The sequence below is a fragment of the Pongo abelii genome, chromosome 2 (genome assembly GCF_028885655.2).
Source record: "Pongo abelii isolate AG06213 chromosome 2, NHGRI_mPonAbe1-v2.0_pri, whole genome shotgun sequence".
NCBI lineage: Eukaryota > Metazoa > Chordata > Mammalia > Primates > Hominidae > Pongo > Pongo abelii.
Window position 1 is genome coordinate 192,512,037 of NC_085928.1, and position 19,125 is coordinate 192,531,161.

The window sequence follows — 19,125 nt, forward strand, 5'->3', positions numbered from 1 at the left end:
TCCAACGAACCCTACATTTTTTTAATCCCACACTTCCTAACTTTGAGTCATGTTAAGTGCAACTGATTGCCCTGCTATTGATAACGTATTTATTCATTTCCTAGAGTAGTACACATTCCATCCACAGACTGTGTAGGTTTCATAGGTTTTTATATAGGTTTCATAAACCTATAAAAAAGGAAAAAAGAGATAAGTAAAATATTTAATTCTTTAAATTGCCAGATTTAATTTATAATGCACGTTAATTGCAAGTTCAAATTAAGGACCTTGGGACTCAAAATGTTTTTTTGTTTGTTTGTTTTTGTTTTTGTTTTTCTCTTTTGACCAAATTGAGGAGCAGGCAGAACTAGCCACACAGGAGCAGAAGACAGATAGATCTCAGGGTTTTCATGCATTCTGGCCAGAAGCATAAAACCATGTATCTGCTCATGTGTATTACTTCCAATGCAACATGCAAGAGAATGAGTTCCTTCTGGAGATACGTCCCTGTGGGCATTCCAAGGGCACTAACTAAAAGTCCATTACTCTCTCTGCCACTCAAGAAAATGCAAACTAGAAAACAGTCAAATGTATCTTTTAATTGTTCATTCATTCATTTGTTCCACAAATATATATTATCTACAACGTGCCAGGTATGGTGCTAGGTACTGCCGATACACAGGTGAAAAGATATACAAACTCCCTGCTGTCATGAAGCTTACAGTGACATTGTTTGGTCTTTTGTTTGCTAATAGTTCATTAATTGGACACAGCATACCTTGGTTATTCTCATTTCTTCTTTTTGGCTCCTTGGCACTGGTCTGTAGACTGCAGAAAGAAGAGAAAGAAGCAGGATCTAAGCTAATGGAGGGATATGACTCGATCCTCTACAAACTCTCAAAGTTCACTGGGTAGGGAGGAACTGGCCAGGATGGAGCCTGTGCCCTTCCCTTTAGCACGGGGCCATCACAATAATGTGGCTCTGTAGTCACTCTAGAAATCGTCATTAACCATCCATGGTCAATGGAGACTCATGGCTCTTAGTAGAGGCTGCCATAATATGCTATTGTAGAAGAATATTTCACGACAAGTTATGGTCAGATTGTTAACTTTATAAAGCAATTTATAAAATATTATCTGCAGTATGATAAAATTTCGGTTAAAAGCAAAAGCGTATCTATGCAAGAAAAAAAGATAGCTAGAATATATGACAACATGTTGGCAATGGATATAGTTCTGTTTAGGATTGTGGGTGCTGTGTGTGCATGTGTGAATACATGTGAACATGTATGCATATGCTTTTCAATGTTTTCTAAATTTCCTACGAAGAAAATGTACTAAATTATTTAATGATGGGGAGAAAAATTGTATCCCTCTCCCCAGAAATCTACATCAAATATTAGTGCAACAGAAGATGGGCTCCAATGAAAGAGGAGCCAGATGCCTATCTAGGCAGCCTCTTCCTCCTCTGTGGTCTAGGAGGTGATATTGCTTGATCTGTCCAAACTTGGAAGTAAAGCTCTGAAGTTTTTCTTGTCAAATTTTACTTGGACCTATTAGCCCAGAGCAAAGTAGTAACCACAATTTTTCAAACCCTGCTATTAAGTGCAGTTATGGGTGGTATTTCATCACCTATGAATAGTTGGTAATTTTTACAATAACACTTATTCTACCAAAATGAATTACACATGTATCAAAAATGTCATTAACAGAAGCTTATCACAATGATATCAAACATACGACCTTTCAGCAAGTAAGATATATATGTGTGTGTGTGTGTATATATATCTATATATATATATGTATATCTCGTGTATATATACAGTATTTCTAAATCCACCAAGGTGTTATCCCAACCTGAGACATATACATTAAAAAGAAAGAGTGTGCTAAAACAAAAACAATGGTATAGCATACTTTCTTCCATTTTAGTTTGTTTCTTCCAAACTGAATCCCCACTCCCTTTGCTTGGAGGAAGTACAAGGCCATTCTCCAGTGAGGGGAAAGTAAATAATTGTGTAAACTCAGACAGAATCAGCCTGTCAGAAATTGGCAAATACAATTAATGATTAGTTATCTACAAAGACTTCAGTTCTGTCACTTTTCAATTTTCTGGTCAGCATTCCAAAAAGGAACCAACTCTAATTAGTAAAATAATTCTTCAGGTCTTTATAGAGCTGATTCTCTATAAAGCTCTGTGAAAAGCTTGTTTTTGTTTTGTTGTTTTGTTTTAAAAGTTATTATAATTCCCTTACTCCAACATGAGAGATAAGGGCACTTACATACTTAATCTACCTTCTAACTAGAAAAAATATTTTCAAAGATTACTATTATTTTTTTAAGCATGCCTCTAGGCGCACTGAGTTTCTGCTGTCATTAGGTAATCTGTGCTGAATGGTAAAAAGAGCATGTAAACCTCACAGATAAAAAGTTGTATTTGAAAGCTAATATGAGATTTGCTTCACCCATGTGAATCATCTCAGGATAATAAAAGAATCTGATTGAGAAGATGATATGTATAGCTAGCACATAGTCAAAATTACAGATGTACATGTAAATGGTTAAAATTAATTACTGGCTCCATTTAGAAAAAGAATCTCCTCTGGACAAAAGAGGGTTTGAGTATATCTCCCTGTTCCTCACTCCTCTACCTTTGAGCTTTTGGGGGGCCAGAAATGCTAACCTTAATTAATGGAAGACCCACTAGACCCCAGGCAAGGGTTTGGGTCCCAGGCCCAGGTCTCCTCCTGCGCCTCTCCCGGGAGTAACGAGCAAGCGGGCTTCATTACTGGCAGCTGAGGGGAAGGGTCACTGGGAATGGATTTGCAGGGCCCTCATTGAGCGATCACTCCATGCTGAGAGGAGCTGGCCGTACTCTCGGACACCTGGTCATTAACATTGCTAATTAGCAGCCATTAATCAGGGCGCTCGCTTTTTTTTGTTGTTGTTGCATGTCACCGGCTCAGAGGAACCAAGTGAATAAGAAGATTGTTTCATTACCTCCACAAGAGGTAGAATGAAAGCAGTTCCCATCAGCTCAAGATGAGATGGATTAAGGGAAAGGTTAGACAACAGTTTGAGATGAGCTGGGGAGGGGGTGGACGGAGGGGGCCGGGAGACCTGAGCTGTCTGCCCAGGGAAAATCAGTCACCTATAATTAATGAAATCTTCTGCAACCTAATTCTAATCACCGTGTGAGCGGCTCTTCAACGACCAAATTTTTGTATTTTAAGGGCTTTATTTTTTTTCTGTTAGTACAGGGAATTATCTTTAAGTTATTTTAATTCTGTTTGATACTCAGTAGGTTTTAAGTTTGGTCTTTTCAGCCTTCTCATTCTAAATTCATCTTCTCCTTCCCAAAGATTATGAAGTCATTTAAAATTTTAAATAGTTATAACTAAAACACTTTTAGAATATCTTCACTATTTTATGGTTACTTTCCAACCAATGGTCAAAAAGTAATTTTTTAAATAATTTATTCTACGGTGTTTAGAATGAGAATAATAAGAAGAAATGGTTTATTCTTACTACTAACTGCACCCAAAAGTCAAAAGGGAATAAAAAGACTCTATCGATTTGTATATAATAATACTGAGAAGAATAACGTCGTTAAAAAGGGCTACGGAGTGTGTGTGTGTTTGTGTGTGTGTGTGTGTGTAAATAAGTTGGGTTCTTCTTGCTAATTCAAATGTAATGTGATAAACATTCTTTAATGGAATGTTTTCTCTTCTGGAATGTAGTGTTTTTGTGTATATACCATATTACATTTATCTTAATTTCTGGAAAATGGAAATCTTGGTAACAGGTTGCATATCTCACAGTTGTTTTAGTTGTCATTTTCTATCCAGAAAAAATGCTGTGAGAATACTTATTTAATTAGCAGCTAGTTAGCTATGAATTCATTCTTTTATTAAAATGGGTTCACCAAGAACTGCAAAACAGATCTTGACTTACATGGGAAGCTCTCTTTATTAAAGAAACAGTGAGCATTTCATCCATCTTTTTGCTATGTTTTGCTCTGAGTTCCGTGGTGGGTTACAAAATGTGGTTTGCAAGTGGCACTAAGTGACTAGAAAGCAGAAATTGCCCAAGTATTTAGTAGTGTTGTGACCTCATTTGGACATGTGTAATAAATATATATTTGCACATATAATATGTACCCCTGCATTTTCAAAGCAAAATTGTTCATTTAATGTGCCCTACACTTCAAACAATAAAAGGCCAAACCTGTTTTTTATGTACTAATTTGCTCTGTTTATGAAGAACTATGAAGTTTTGGGGGGAAGGAAGCAAGTATGTAAAACTAATCTGTAGAGCATTTCAATTGGGTTGGAAATCTGTAATATGATTTCTAGGACTTCATGGGAAAGTTGAACGCTCAAGGGGAAATTACACAAAGAACAGCTGAGAAAAAGTTGCATTCTGGCACAGAATCATGCAAATGGGGCACATTCTTCAGTTTTCTCATGACGGATTGCCTCTGAAACCACTGAGCCAAGCTGCAGCAATGCTAATGAGGGAGATGCATCAATGAACAGTGTCATCCCAGGGGCTTCTAAAGGGGACAAGGGGGGAGTGGGGAGGACAAGAGGGACTTGGAGAAGGAGGAAGGAAGAAAGGAAGAAGAGAGGGACAGAGAGAGAGAGAGAGAGGGAAAGGAAGGAGAGCAACTGAATTTTTAATAATTAGGCCTAGGTTACTAAAAAACAAAACCAACTTAGCAGGTAGGATGGAAGGTACAAAATGAACAGCACTGTAATTCTATCCTTTTAAGATCTGAAGGATTTTAAGAAACAAAATAAGATGGAAGAGAAAACTTTTTAAACTATCTGCCTGTTGAACAAAAAAATTAAAGTTGGAAGCTAAAATGCTTCTGGGCAGAGAATAACTTGTGTGTGGTTTCTTTACAAGGACACCAGACTATGGTGAAAAAGACTAAGGGATCATCTATGCCAGGAAAAAAAAAAAAAAGTGCGCTGTTTCGGTCTAAACTTCTTTGTGGTTGCAGATTTCTCATGTAAATATTTTTCGAATTGTAAAAGCATACATTTGTAGCTCATTTACAGAAATGAAAGATAGTTTGCTTGTCATTTCAATGATGTTTTGAAAGATTTTTTAATCTTTATAAGCATACACAAAAGGATTTGTTTTTTAAAGAATATTTCTCTTGAGATTAGCAAATGATTACTTGTGTAGAGTTCTGTGGGCAGATATATCTTTCTTGAGTTGCCAAAACCATACATATCACTTGCTTCCGTACCCACCTAGTAAATATCAAATTGATAATTTGCTTTGCATTTTACTTCTATTCTGACTTCCAATGCAGTATGTTTCTGGTGGAAATTAAATCAATAGCTACTTACTGTTTATTACATCTAAGGCACTTAAAGGTATTTTTATAAAGAAATTTTAAAAAATGTATAACACTGAAGTTTCAGACCTTTAAAGTGACATCAGTTTCCAAACATTATGAGTTAACTCCCTTTATAATAAACACCACAGTGAGCACAGCCAATTTGGTATTGATGTGAATTGCATGGTTTACTTCCAAAATGTCCCAGTGAAATGTACTCAGTGCTGGTTCAATCAAAAGTGTAGTTAAAATGCATTATTGTTTTCTCTTCAATATCTTGTTTTATGATCATGTAGCTTTTTAAAAATGTGAACAGTCAACTGTGCCCCCTGTTTGCTAGCACTGTTATTTCAGGTCCTTTAGCTAGGTAAATAAACAATTTAAATTGAAAAAAATATAAATAACTGTGGCAAATTTAAATTCTTTAAGTAACAAAGAGTATATAAGGAACTCTGCTCTAACACATCAGTATACGTTGATGCTAGAGTAAGATCCTTTTTATTATTTTGCTCAATTTCAACCAATAGGAGCTTCATGATTCAGAATTAAAGCTAAAAAAAATCCCCAACTCACTCTATTGTGTATTATAGTTCATATGGTATAGTTTCCAAGACCACCCACAGTTCTGAGACTGTCTAATGGAAGATTGTATCAGCTGCTGTACCTAATGACAACTAGATGAGTTAAGAATGAAGTGTTAGCATTCATAGTACTTGCGGGCATGAAACAGATTACTCACATCATTTTAAAGATAACCTTGAATGAATGCAAAATGCATTCATTCATGTGACACACTTCTAATCAAGTACATTATCTATTAAAATTACCTCAAAAAATAAATTTCTAAGATAAAAAGTTAAAATCTATTGTATTAAAGGATCTGTTAACATGTATTTAGACAATTTTAAATTATACATTAATGGAAACTGCAAGGCATGTTTCTGACATCTCTCAAAGTCATTTAACAGCATAATCATGAACAATGTTATTAATTGATAGTTCACTATTGTCCGTCACACTTCTAAGAGATCCCAGAGTGTCTCAAAAAAAACAAAAACAAAAACAAAAAAAACTTGCCCTCTGGAAAATCTCTAAAGGAGAGAGAATACATTTAAACCACAAGACGCACGTGATAAAGGCTGAGGCAGTCCCTTTTCTTGCTCTCCTGCCTTCTTTCCAAGAAAAAGCATTTCTTTGAAGTTTCCTGTTTTGTTTATTAAATCCTTATGGTTTACTCTACAATATGGCCATGTTAGGCTTAATATAAATATGATTTAAATGACTATTTAATTTGTTGCTTGCTTTTAAGTCTTAAAGTAAAAATGATACTCCAGGAAGATGCATCGTGTTAATTCCACTGGGGAATACTGTTATCCAGGATGAGCGGGTGTGGCCATCAATGAGCTTGCCACTTGTCAGAAGAAACTCTGGTCCGAAGCCGGGCTGCAGACTCACTGTGTAGCTTTGGGCGGGTCAGTCCTGTAGCTACTTTGGTCCTCAGCTTCCTCCTGTGTAAAATAAAGGAGTTAGATTAGGCGTTTGATCTGTAAACGCTTTTCACTATTTGGATGTTGTAATAATTCTGGTGACACATTTTGTTTTTCAGTAAGGGGAACGGCTACTAAATGATTAGGGTAGATTAACTCTGTGAATCTTTTCCAGTTTAAGGATTGTGAACGTGCATGGCCTCCATATGTGAAATGTAAAAATAAAAGCCTACTTACTGTTTTGACAAATTTAATCCTCCAAAAGTTAAAGTATCAAAACCTGGAAAAAAAAAATCCTACTTGTATTTCCTTTTGCTTTTGCATGTTCAGCAAACCCAAGTTTAATTTCAAACAAGTAGTCGTAACCCTTATTAATCAAACCTTTTTCCTGCAGCAAAATTCCAAGAGGAAGATGCAGAAAGAAACCAAAAGACTTTTAATTGTTTGTGTTTGTTCATTTTTAAAATGTCTGATTAGTACATAGTTAATCCTTAGACTCAGTGTCCAATACATCCTTAACTATGGCAGTTTGGTTTGTAGCTCAGGCTCTGGAATCAACCCTGGGTTGAAATCCTACCTCTATCATTTAGTTATGGTGTTATTTACCTTCTCTAAGCCTCAGTACTCTCATCTGTAAAATACAGATAATAATAACAAGACCTCATTGAGTTTGGGGAAGCAAAAATGAGATAATACATGTCAAGTGCTCAGCACAGTGCTTGCTCCAAATTAGGTACCTCATTAATGTTATCTTTCATTAATACCATTACCAGATGGTGAGAACTGATGCTCCCCTTAACATTACAGGCTCATTGCCAAAGTAAAACAGGTTCATGAAGCATACTGGACATTTATAATAGGAAAGTAACTCAGCTCATTTAGCCAAATGTTGTCCAAAAAATATTATCTTTGATCAAAAATCTTCAAAAAATACTCTCTTTGATCAAAAACCAAAGGGCTTCCATACTTCCTACCCCACTCCCCTACATGATCTCACCCCCAAGCCATTATCATGGTGCTCAGCCTATAGGACAGTCCTCTCTGCTAGGATAGTGATGACCTGCACTTTTGCCATTGGTCCCTGGAGATCATTGCGAGGTTACTGCCTGTCCTAGCTGGCCTAGTGTGACCCACCCTATAAGCACCCTCAGGCTCAATTGGTCAGATTCCTCATCATGCTTCACCCTCCCCTCTGTGCAATCACCTACATTTCCACCTCCTCTCGCTCCTCTCCAGGGCAGCCTTTCTTCCCAGATTTCAGTACGGCTCTCTTAACTCCTTCATTAGCTCTCTGTTTCACTCAGCATCAGATCTAAACTAATTCACATGGCCTTCAAGTCCCGTCCTTCTTCAGCTTCAGTTTCTGCCTCTGCTCTCCACCCACCTCCCAACCTGCAGCCATGGTGAGCTACTTAAAGTTCTCGAAACTCCCCACAGACACCTTCACCTCCAGGCCTTCAGGGATCCTCTCCTTCCCTGAACTTCTCCCTTTAGACTCCCCCTCACTGATTCCTGTTTGGCCTTAAGTTCTCAGCCTATGTGGAAGCCTGTCCTGACTTTAGAAGATTTGGTTAGGGGCCTGCTCATGTGTTCTATGAAGTTCCAGTCCTTACCCTTATCAGAGTTTTTATCAAATATCATTGCAATAGACTACGTGCTTGTACCCCCAACACAGAGCCTTTCACATAGTAAGTCCTCAGTTAAATATTTGTTAAGTAGGTTTCTTTTGTTTGTTTGTTTTTTGAGACAGAGTTTTGCTCTTGTTGCCAGGCTGGAGTGCAATGGCTCAATCTCAGCTCATTGCAAACTCCGCCTCTCGGGTTGAAGCGATTCTCCTGCCTCAGCCTCCCGAGTAGCTGGGATTACAGGCATGTGCCACCACACCCGGCTAATTTTTTGTATTTAGTAGAGTCGGGGTTTCACCATGTTGGTCAGGCTGGTCTCGAACTCCTGACCTCAGGCAATCCACCCACCTCGGCCTCCCAAAGTGCTGGGATTACAGGCGTGAGCCACCATGCCTGGCCTAAGTAGGTTTCTTTTCTATCTGTCAGAGTACTTAGAACAATGCTAGGATCATCTTCACTTACCAATATAAAACAGACACATTGATCATAAAAGTTATCTTTAATAAGCTTCATCAGGCCGGGCATGGTGGCTCATGCCTATAATCCCAGCACTTTGGGAGGCCGAGGCAGGTGGATCACCTGAGGTCAGGAGTTCAAGACCAGCCTGTCCAACATGGCGAAACCCTGTCTCTACTAAAAAATACACAAATTAGCCAGGCATGGTGGCGCATGCCTGTAATCCCAGCTACTCGGAAGGCTGAGGCAGGAGAATCACTTGAACCCAGGAGGTGGAGTTGCAGTGAGCTGAGATCACGCCACTGCACTCCAGCCTGAATGACAGAGCAAGACTCCATCTCAAAATAATAATAATAATAATAAGCTTCATCAACTTTAGAAACTGCCATTAACCAGCCAACCACAGAACAGATACAGGCCTAAAGAAACACATCAGCACTCACCATCCTGCCATATTGTCCTGGAGAATAAAATCATGGATGTTGTCAAGAGATCATTTTACCAAGTTTCTACCGAAATTTCTACTGAAGAAACATTTTCTAGCTTATTTATGCATCTTCAAAGGCTGTCTCTTCCATCTGAAGGCTGAATAACATGGTGGGAGGAGTATCATGGGGAGATAAAGGCCATATAACAATTAAGAATGACTGGATAGATTTACATAGTGAAGTCACAATGGGCTTGTGGAAGGTTTGGGGACATAAATATTTAGAAAATGTTTTATTTATGATTAAGAAAAACTGTGAGGTTTATCAACCCTTTTACCTCTATAGTGCGTGCGGGTGTGGGTGTATGGAGGTGAGCTGAGGAGTTCTCAGACATTGTGTTTTATGACTCACAATAATTAGCTAAGAATTGCTCTTCTTTCTCTACTCTGATTTTACCCAGTGTTTTACCCAGCCATTCTATCTCGCACATCACCTGCTACTACATGAAAATCTCAGATACCTCAGCTCTGATCACAAATGCTTTTTTTTCTGGAATATCCATCTCAATCCATTTCTGACTATATTTCACTTTCTCCAGACTTTTGATCCCATTTTGACTCCCAGTTTTAGTTCCTATTATTGCCATTTGTATCCTAGAACTTGTTCCTCCTCGGTTTCCCCTTGATATTCTTTTAGAACTTTGGTATGCTCGATATTTGACTAATCTACGACTAGATCCCAATTCTCCTGTATGAGCAATTGTTTTTGTCTGTCTCTTACTAGAAATACATAGCTCATATACATCATGAGCCAACTTTAAAAAATAAATGGCCATTCTAGAGCCAAATATTCATGGTGGACTTTGGGCCACCTGAGCCACAAACAAAACAGTGGACTAGGTTTCCCAAAGCGCAGGACCTGCACTGCGTGGGGACAAGCCCCAGGAGGAGAGCAGTACGCAGTGGTACACTGGCATGGCATTAAATGCCACTAGTCCACAAAGTGAGAGAGTCGTTCTCTTTTCAGTTCTCTTTCAGTCCTTCTGATCATAGTAAGAACAGAGTCTCAGTGCTCATCTTGAACACCTTTCCTACACTTTACAACACCTGTAACACGAAATAATGTAACAGCAATTGCTTGCATTTATTTAATTTTTGTAGTTACTTTGTCTTTATGGTAAATTGCATTTGTGTACCATTTATAGAAGTGATATTTTTGTAGCAATTAATTTCTTTTGCAAGTAGATTACATTTAAAAGGAAAGTCCATATAAAGAAAATACTATTTAAACAACAGTTTAGGTATTTGTAGCATGTAGCTGTGATAAAAATCATGACAGTGGTTATAAATAGCTGGATTTTGATAAATAATGAAAAAGGCCAAAGTTGTAGATGAAAATTACAAATTAGCACAGGTGGCAGTAATAGTTTCAATATTTTCTGACTCTCAAAATATCAGATTTTTTAAAATCAGCAATAAAAGTATTTGTTACTAATTGTCTAAGCATTTTTAATGTCATGAAAAAATAGAATCTCCCCATATTTTTATGCCTCTCCCTTTCTTCCTCAAAACCATGAAATGATTGTTCCATAGTCTAAAGCACTCATGGATAAAACAAAAAAAAGAAAAAAGACCTTTTAGTCTCATAATTACCAAAGGAATAAGAAGAACCTTGAGAAAACAAGCTGGTGTTCAAGAAAATAATTTTCCTTGCCAGCACCTAACCACCGGCCTCTTTCTTAAGAAGAGGATGAGGCCCACAGGGTAATAAAAGGCCCTATAGAACCACATAAAAGTTCCGCATGTGCTACTCCCTGAGTGGCCTTCAAGGGGGTTAGAGCTGGAGGGGGCCAGGGGACAGGGCTCAGAGCAAAAAAAAAAAAAAAAGAAAAAAAGAAAAAAAAAATCTTGCTTCCAGAGAAGCAACTCATCTTACACAAAAACTAATTAACATGACAGTTTCCTGTTTGCAGAAGATGTTGTTATCAGTGAAAAACAACAACAATAATAATTGTAATAATAATAATAATATGAGCCCTAGCAGTTGGGGTTTCTGCAATTACAGTGTGAATTGCATGAGAGGATTATATGAAGTGCTCTTGGCTTGGAGGGGGAAGCAAGACGCTTCAGCTTGCAAGTTACAAGCAGCTGCTTCAGGGCCGTGCACCTGCCGGTTCCAAGGCTGTTTTCACCTCGAAAGGAAAACAGGCCCCTTCTCTTTCCCATTCACAACCCCCAATCCAAAAACCACCGCAAAGAAGCAGGGAGAAATGGAGAGGGAAATGGAAAGGAGAGAAAGGCGGAAAAAATATAAAACTAAAGATGTTCATCCATAGCAAGCAAGCAAGTTTCCCCACTTAGGAAGAAAATTGTGGGGCTGGAGAGCAAAGGGAAGGGCAGCAGGGAAGGGGGCAATTGGGAGGGAATGACTTCATTTTAATGCAGCAACAGACAGAGTGCGATCTGATATTGGCAAAGTTTCAACGAAAATGGGAGGCGAGGGGGTGGGAGGAGAAGAAAGGACTCTTTTACTGTTTCATGCTTCAAGTCTTCCCGAGAAGCATAAGCTCCGCTCGACATTCTGGGAATAGCAATGAGGCACACACAACAATCAAAACACACTAAATCTGTTTGATGATTCAAACACATCATGCATCTGCACCCACAAAATAGGACTTCAATTAAATAACCTTGCAGATTTGAACAGAAAAAGAAGGGAGAGCATGAGGGTTTGTAATTAGTAACTCCGAATACAAGCAGTTTTGTAAAAATTAGGTGTTTGCACACTACACTTCATTCTAAAGTGAGTTGTAAGCGTGTGCTGTTAGAGAGCTCAAGCAGTTCCTCCCTAACGTTTGCTTGAAGTTGTGTTTTCTGTCCTCACCAAGAAAACTATAGGAATTTGTTTCAACCAGGCCTTTACCAAAGAAGTGAGAAAAAGTCTAAATGAGGCTTTTTTATATCCACATTCACACAAATAAATGCACATACACAGCCTATTCTCAGTATTACAGTAAAACCCTTTGTGGTTTACTAAAACAAAACAAAACATACACCCACACACACACAATAAACAGAAAAAAATAAAAGCCCCACATCCCAGATCAGGTCATGTATAAACCACAATTTCTGTTCCCAAGAATTTTTGCTTCCAGGGATTTCTATTTCCACAGTAAGAGATAAGTTATTTCACTACATAAACATAATTTGGTCTTTGCACACGTGACCTATCATATATGTTTGTATCCACACTGAACAATAACACACACAGTCTGCCGTGAACGATGTGCTTGAGTGCCCCAGAAAAGGCCTTTTTTGTTGTTGTTAGAGAGATCCAGATTCACCTATTTTCAGACTGACCTCTAAATAAGCTTGGCCTGGTCTCTGCTTGCTTTGAAAAAATCAAAAGGAAATAATTCATATCGAAAAGTGGGAAAGTGTTTGTAGGGCTCTCTCTTTGGACTCTTAAAAACACTTCTCTCTTTTTTATTGAAAATTTATTCTACCCAGCAACCTAAACAGAAATCTGAAGGAATGGGAAGAAGATTGTGAAACTCACTAGGACTATGGTCCCTCCCCCAGAATGGCTCCAAATGCCACCATTCTCTAATTAAATAAAATCTATTTCAAATATAACCATTTTTCTCAGTCCGGATCTCTGGGATTAATAAACAGACCATTTGGCACAACAAGAAATCCAAATTTGGAAATTAGTAAGACATGGAAATTAACTAAGTCATTGCTTGGGGTCTGAAAATATAAATGAATCACAAGAAGAGAGGCAAGAGTTCAAGAGAGGGAGCATATAGCTAAAATGCCTCAGCACATTCCTGTTTACAAGGAATTATTTGAGTAACTGGAGAATTTGAGCTATGGTAGACTTGATTCTTTTTTAGAAAGTATACAACTTTTGGTCAAAAACAGAGTTTAAAAGGGACCCAAGCCAGGGATACTGGACATGCTCATCAGTCCCAGTGAAAATATGCCCATTTTGAAAGCCTGCAAGCCTCGCAGTCTCTTAAAATTGACAATTTGGTTAATCATGGAAGTGAAATTACCTGCACTCATGGTAACTTGTGGAAGTTAAGGAGAAAAGCTAGACAGCATATTCTTTTCCCTCTACCATGATTAAAATCTTCAAAGTGGTGAATCTCCAATAACGCACAGCTGCAATGGAAGCTCTTCAGAAAGTGAAGAGCATTTTTAGTCTACTCACAACTTCTTCCCCCAACTCAAAACCCTCACCCCATAGTAAGGCACTACTGTTAATTGGAGTGTGTCCTATCAGGTGGTAGAAGGAGAAAAAGATGAAAAACCATAGTGCTTCCTTACCTCCCACCCAGCCAGATTCAATCTATCTTTCAAGCTTCCATTTTCCTTCAAAAAGATTTTGCAGCTCATTCCATATTAATCGTTCTCCTTTTCAAATTGGTGCCATGTAGAGTCTAGCACTCATCTGGTATTAACTGTACTTTGTGACACATTTTATTTTATTTTATTTTATTTTATTTTATTTCATATTTTTATTTAACTTTTAAAGCAGCATTTGCTCAAGTATATTACTAGGTGTTTCTTAACATGACTTTGTGGTCAGAATCTAGTATAGCTCGATTAAACAAAGTTGGACAAATTTTACAGTAAAAATATTTCAGAGCAATTAATATACTGACGTACATCATGACACTCCAAGCGGCCCAGGTAGCAGTCAGTCTTCCTAGGCTTATTTAAATTAAAACCAAAAAAAAAGCCTTTAGCAGAAAAGATTTTCCAATCTCTATAACAGAGTTCCACTTAAGAATTAAGATCCAAAAGTTCACTTATTTGTTTGATCATTAAGGCTGCAAATACTTACCAAGTATCTGCTTTGCATCAGGCAGAGCTATGCTAGGGATGAAGACACCACATGGGTAATTCCCAGGCCCACAGTCCAGTGAGGAAGACATAATAACAGCTTATCATAATGCAATGTGATGAGCTTAGTGACAGTGCTATGCATAGGATAATGTGAATGTCAATGGAGAAGTGCCTACCCAGTAGGAGAAGAATGATCAGGAAGTTAGAGAAAGGTTTCTTCATGGGGTGACCTCAAAAGGGAGAATGGCAGGGAGCTACCAAATTCCTGACATATGTATAACAATTCACAATTTATAACATTTTTCTCATATATTATTACAATACTGCCTTTTTCATATCCCCTTGAGCACTTGTATTATATTTGATATCGTGAATTTATCTGTGCTTTAGTTTACCTTTCCAAGAAGGTGAATTTCCTTTAGAGTTTTCTCATATATTTTTTTCTATCTGTGAAATGCATCTAACTAAACTCAGCCTTCAACCTGAGGTCATAGCAAAAGAGAGATTAAGTTTGGGTCTCCCATATATGTCTTTTTTTTCCATATATTCCTTAGAGCAAAAATTTTTGAGTGGTATTAAATTTTCAAGAAAAGAACAAGATAACATTTTTTCAAAAGAGTGAGATTTAAACATTCAAATTCTGTGAATAGTTTAAATCACATGAAGAAAGTTTTTGTTTGTTCCTAATGAAGGTTTATTTGGAATTCTTTGCTGAAGTACAAAAGGGGAGACCTTGAACCCTGGAGGAGTCTCGCTTGACAAGGAGAAAGTAGTTTTGTCTATGAAAACCCTTAAAGGTATTGCCACTGAAGGTGGGACCAAGGCTCACCTCATTGACTAATGGGTATGGTTAATCTTTCAGCCTACGTGGTAATATCATTTACAGCCCATGTTTTAACCATCCAAATCTATTTGATAATAACCTGTGGTTTATTGACATTCAGTGATACACTGTTATCAGTTCTCATGATGTGTCATCTACAGAGGTGGCACCTCTTATTGCTCCTTTAAAATAAAAATTGAAGAACATCTAATTTTCTTCAGTGACATGTTAGACTCATGACATAACAGCCTACATTCCTCCTTCTTTAGAATAATTTTTGAGAAAGAATATAAGGTAGGTCTTTCCCATCCCTACCAGGTGCAGGAAAGAAGACATCTTTCTTGCTCCCTCATCCCTGCATGTCTGCATGTCTGTGTAGAGAAATCTTCTACGGACTTTTTTTTTTTTTTTTTTTTTTTTTGAGATGGAGTTTCGCTCTCGTTGCCCAGGCTGGAGTGCAATGGCTCAATCTCGGCTCACTGCAACCTCCGCCTCTCAGGTTCAAGCAATTCTCCTGCCTCAGCCTCCCGAGTAGCTGGGATTACAGGCACGTGCCACCACACCTGGCTAATTTTGTATTTTTAGTAGATATGGGGTCTCACCATGTTGGTCAGGCCTGCCTCGAACTCCTGACCTCAGGTGATCTGCACACCTCGGCCTCCCAAAGTGCTAGGATTACAGGTGTGAGCCACTATGCCCAGCCTCTTCTATGGATTTTTTAAATCAGTTACAGAACTTGGTGGTGGGATCACGGGGTGGTGGAAGGCAGGGCAGCACGTGGGGAGCATAGCAATCGCTTCTATGCATGTGGCCGACTCTCCATTCATTCTGCAGTGAAGGGAGCAGCACTACACTAGAAGTCAAACAGCCTGAGTCCTAGCCCAGCTCTCCTTCTTACTAACTGTGTGACTGTGTGATCTCCCTGCTCTAAAGCTTCATTTTTCCTTGTCTTCAAATGGAATGATAATGCCCTGCCAGTGTCATCCCCGGGATGCTTAAGAGAGGTTCAAATGAGTCGAAACAGGTGAAAGTACTGTGAAAAGTCTAAAGTGCCAAGTGCTGTACCCGAGGCCTCTCTTGATTATGTACACTATTTGGGCAAGAGCTTGGGCCCAGGGTCGAACCCATCTGAGTTAGAATCCTGGCACTGCCTCCTGTCAACTGTATGACCCTGCGCAAGCTTCACTCTCTAAGCTTCATGTTCTTCATCTATAAAATGGAGAGCACTCACCCTCAAAGAGTTGTAAGGATTTAATGAGATCATAAATGTGGCACCCTGACAGTGTCTGGAATAGAGGTTTCTCAATAGATGCTGGCTCATATCATTAGTGAAGAGCTACAGCTGTATGGATCAGATCACCCTTTGCTGCGGTGTGGGAGAATGAGACTCATCAAGTGTGCTTGGAAATCCCATCAGATGTAAAATTCATGTCACTTCCTCGTTGGAAGAGTTTTCTCACTCCCCAACCCCTGTGCAGTTTCCTAGTCTCTCTCCCGTACCACTTCTGTTTGAATATTCTATTGCGCTTAGTAGGCACCATTTTGTAATTTCTTTACTTACATGTGTCCTCTAGTAGACTGTAAGAAACTTGATGCTGGAATTCTGTACTACTCATCTCAGAATCGTTCATGCCTAAGACAGTGCTCACCTCACAGTAGGCACTTAATAAATGCTTTGGAATGAGATATGTGAATATATGCTATTCTGCTGTAAGTCAGCCTTCAAATAAGTGATGGAGCCATAAATATGAAGTGCTGTGACACAGGGGAAAAAGCAACATCCTCAAGGATCAGTAGAGGCTTCACTCCAGCATTCTCTCCCACTATCTCTGTAGTGTCGAGTCAGACAGATCTGGTGCCTCTGCTATGCAGTTCAAGCAAATATTCATAACTCAATTATTTTACTGGCCCTCTAAAACCAATAAAAATGAAGCAAAACGTTGCTGGAAATAAATATTTCAAATTCAGCTAACTCCATATTTTGCCAGATTTTGTATCCCTGATAAAATGCAACAAAATCCTGAACTTCAAAGAGAACAAACAGTGTCAGAATCAGGAAGGCTAAAGCTAGTACTAGATGAAGTGGCTGTCTTCCCAAACAGCATGATTTCCAGATATATCCACAAGACCCTGGCCTCTTGATAATTTATTCCCATTAACCTTTCCCTCTCTTCCTATCTAGCCTGACGTTCACACCATCATAAGTTTATACGTGTTTGTGTGTATCTGAGGTGGGGCAGGCATGGGCTAGATGCAGCATCTTCAGAAAACACTTGAAAAAACACCTGTTCTCTTTTCACATGCCTTTTCCCATTAGCATATTAACATCATCCATGGCAATGTGCCTTATAATCATAAATATTATTACTATTGACATAGAATAACTCATCAGGTCAGCTTTTTGGTCCCACAGAAGACAGCTTGGCCTTTAGGGAAAGAGATAGAGAGGTAGATTTTAATCACAGGCTTCAGGTTGCTGTGAGCTTGGAACCAGGTGCAGCCTGGAGAAGGTAGACCAAGGAGAGGTGACTTAATTAGAGCCTGGGCCCTGGGGACCTGGGGAGAAAGCCAAATAATGGAAATCAATGTCAGTATTCAATCTTGTTGTACCTTGCGTCTACTCACGATTCTGGTTTGCTGTTGTTGTTTTCAAGTAAGGCTTACTGAGCACTGTGTGCTAACAGGAGGATGGGTTTGGTGTACAGTAGTATGAATGCTTCTCTTCTTTTAGGAAACTGACCCTACCGCTACTTCAACCATATGACTTTAATAGAAAGTGACAATCACAGTTCTTCCTCCCAATTCCCAACCTCAATTGATAGGCTTGGGAATGCGTTCATGACCCATTTGGACCAATCCAAATCCTACCCCCAGAGTTTTCTAACTGGAGCTCAGAGGGGATTGGCCCCCTCTCTAGTGGTAAAGCTGAGAGATGTGGGCCTGAGAGCATAGAAGGTCATCTTTCAAGCCAAGTAGAAGTGGGGCTGAGAAAATACAGTCAGGAATCTAGGAGAAGAGTGGAGAAGAAAGGTGAAGAGTGTCCTGGTGACGGTCCCCCGGAAAGCTCCTGTTTCCAGGTATCTCTGAGACAAGCTGCTGATTGGAAAGGGGAAACAGTAAATCCCCCTCTTGGCTAAGTTAGTTCAAGTGGTAGGTTTGCTACTTGGAACCAAATAATCTCCAATATGCTAAATTTGAATGCCTCCTGTGACTCTTTAATCAAGTATAAGCCACCAAGCTGGATTCAGGGTTGCTAATAAAGAAGAAAGAAACAAGAGCTGACACATACTGAATGCCTGCTACATTCTGGATAGTATATATAAGTTGCTATATTCTTCTTCACAGCAACTCTAAGAAACAGGTATTGCTTTTAGGAAATTGAATCTTAGTGTGGTTGGTAACTTCTATGCTAAGTTACCAACCACAATAAGTTCTCATAGAAAGTAAATAGAGACAAAATCTTAAATTAGACATCTGACTCTGTATCCATATCCTGTTCTTATTCCTATGCTACACATTGCCCTTTATGGGGTCTTATAAAATAATTCAGAAAAACGGAATTTATGCCAAAAAAAGTAATAAGAGATGAGATGATGCAAATGAGAAGAGAGGAAACATTGAGTATGCATTGACCCACTGTCCAAAGGACCACCCAAATTCTAGGTACCAAATTAGAATCTTGAAGCCCTATTACCACTTTTAAGCCCTGTCCTTGCCATGAACCTAAAAATGTCATTGTTACAAGATGAGAGCCTTAGTCAAGGCTTTTCACCTAAATATGTTCAGATCTGTAAGTTGGAGGTAGAAAGTAAAATCTTCAAAGACTTCAGCAATTTTATTGGGAGAGGAGTAATGTTTAACCAAGTCAATAATAAAATGTGGAAAGATCGGCAAAATACAGCCACCCAAAGACAAGGCAGGGAAGATGGGTCTGAACCACAGCAGAAATTACTTAAATTCTTCCAATGGGAAAACTGCTGGCTGATAGCGAGGGCTGTTAAACAATGAAATGGGTTACCAGGGCAAGCTAAAGAATCTCCTCATCTGGAGGCCTTTAAAATAGTAAAATTTTCTTGGTCTGAATGGCTTTACGTGTGGTCTTCCTTGAGGGGGGATGGGGT

General features: G+C 38.8%; 1 long non-coding RNA gene across 4 annotated transcripts in view; it reads right to left on the bottom strand.

The window, feature by feature from the left end:
* Positions 1 to 558: 558 nt before the first annotated feature.
* LOC129058746 (uncharacterized) overlaps positions 559 to 19,125 on the bottom strand; it is a 38,707-nt gene continuing 20,140 nt past the window's right edge. For 2 of the 4 annotated variants that reach the window (XR_008524087.2, XR_008524088.2), the window contains 3 exons: positions 7,057 to 7,099; positions 6,462 to 6,840; positions 609 to 807 (listed from right to left, as the gene is read on the bottom strand). This is a non-coding gene — a long non-coding RNA (uncharacterized LOC129058746). Of the gene's footprint in view, positions 808 to 6,461; positions 6,841 to 7,056; positions 7,100 to 9,343; positions 9,616 to 19,125 lie in introns of those variants that run through there. The other 2 variants (XR_008524086.2, XR_008524085.2) reach the window with 2 other exon arrangements.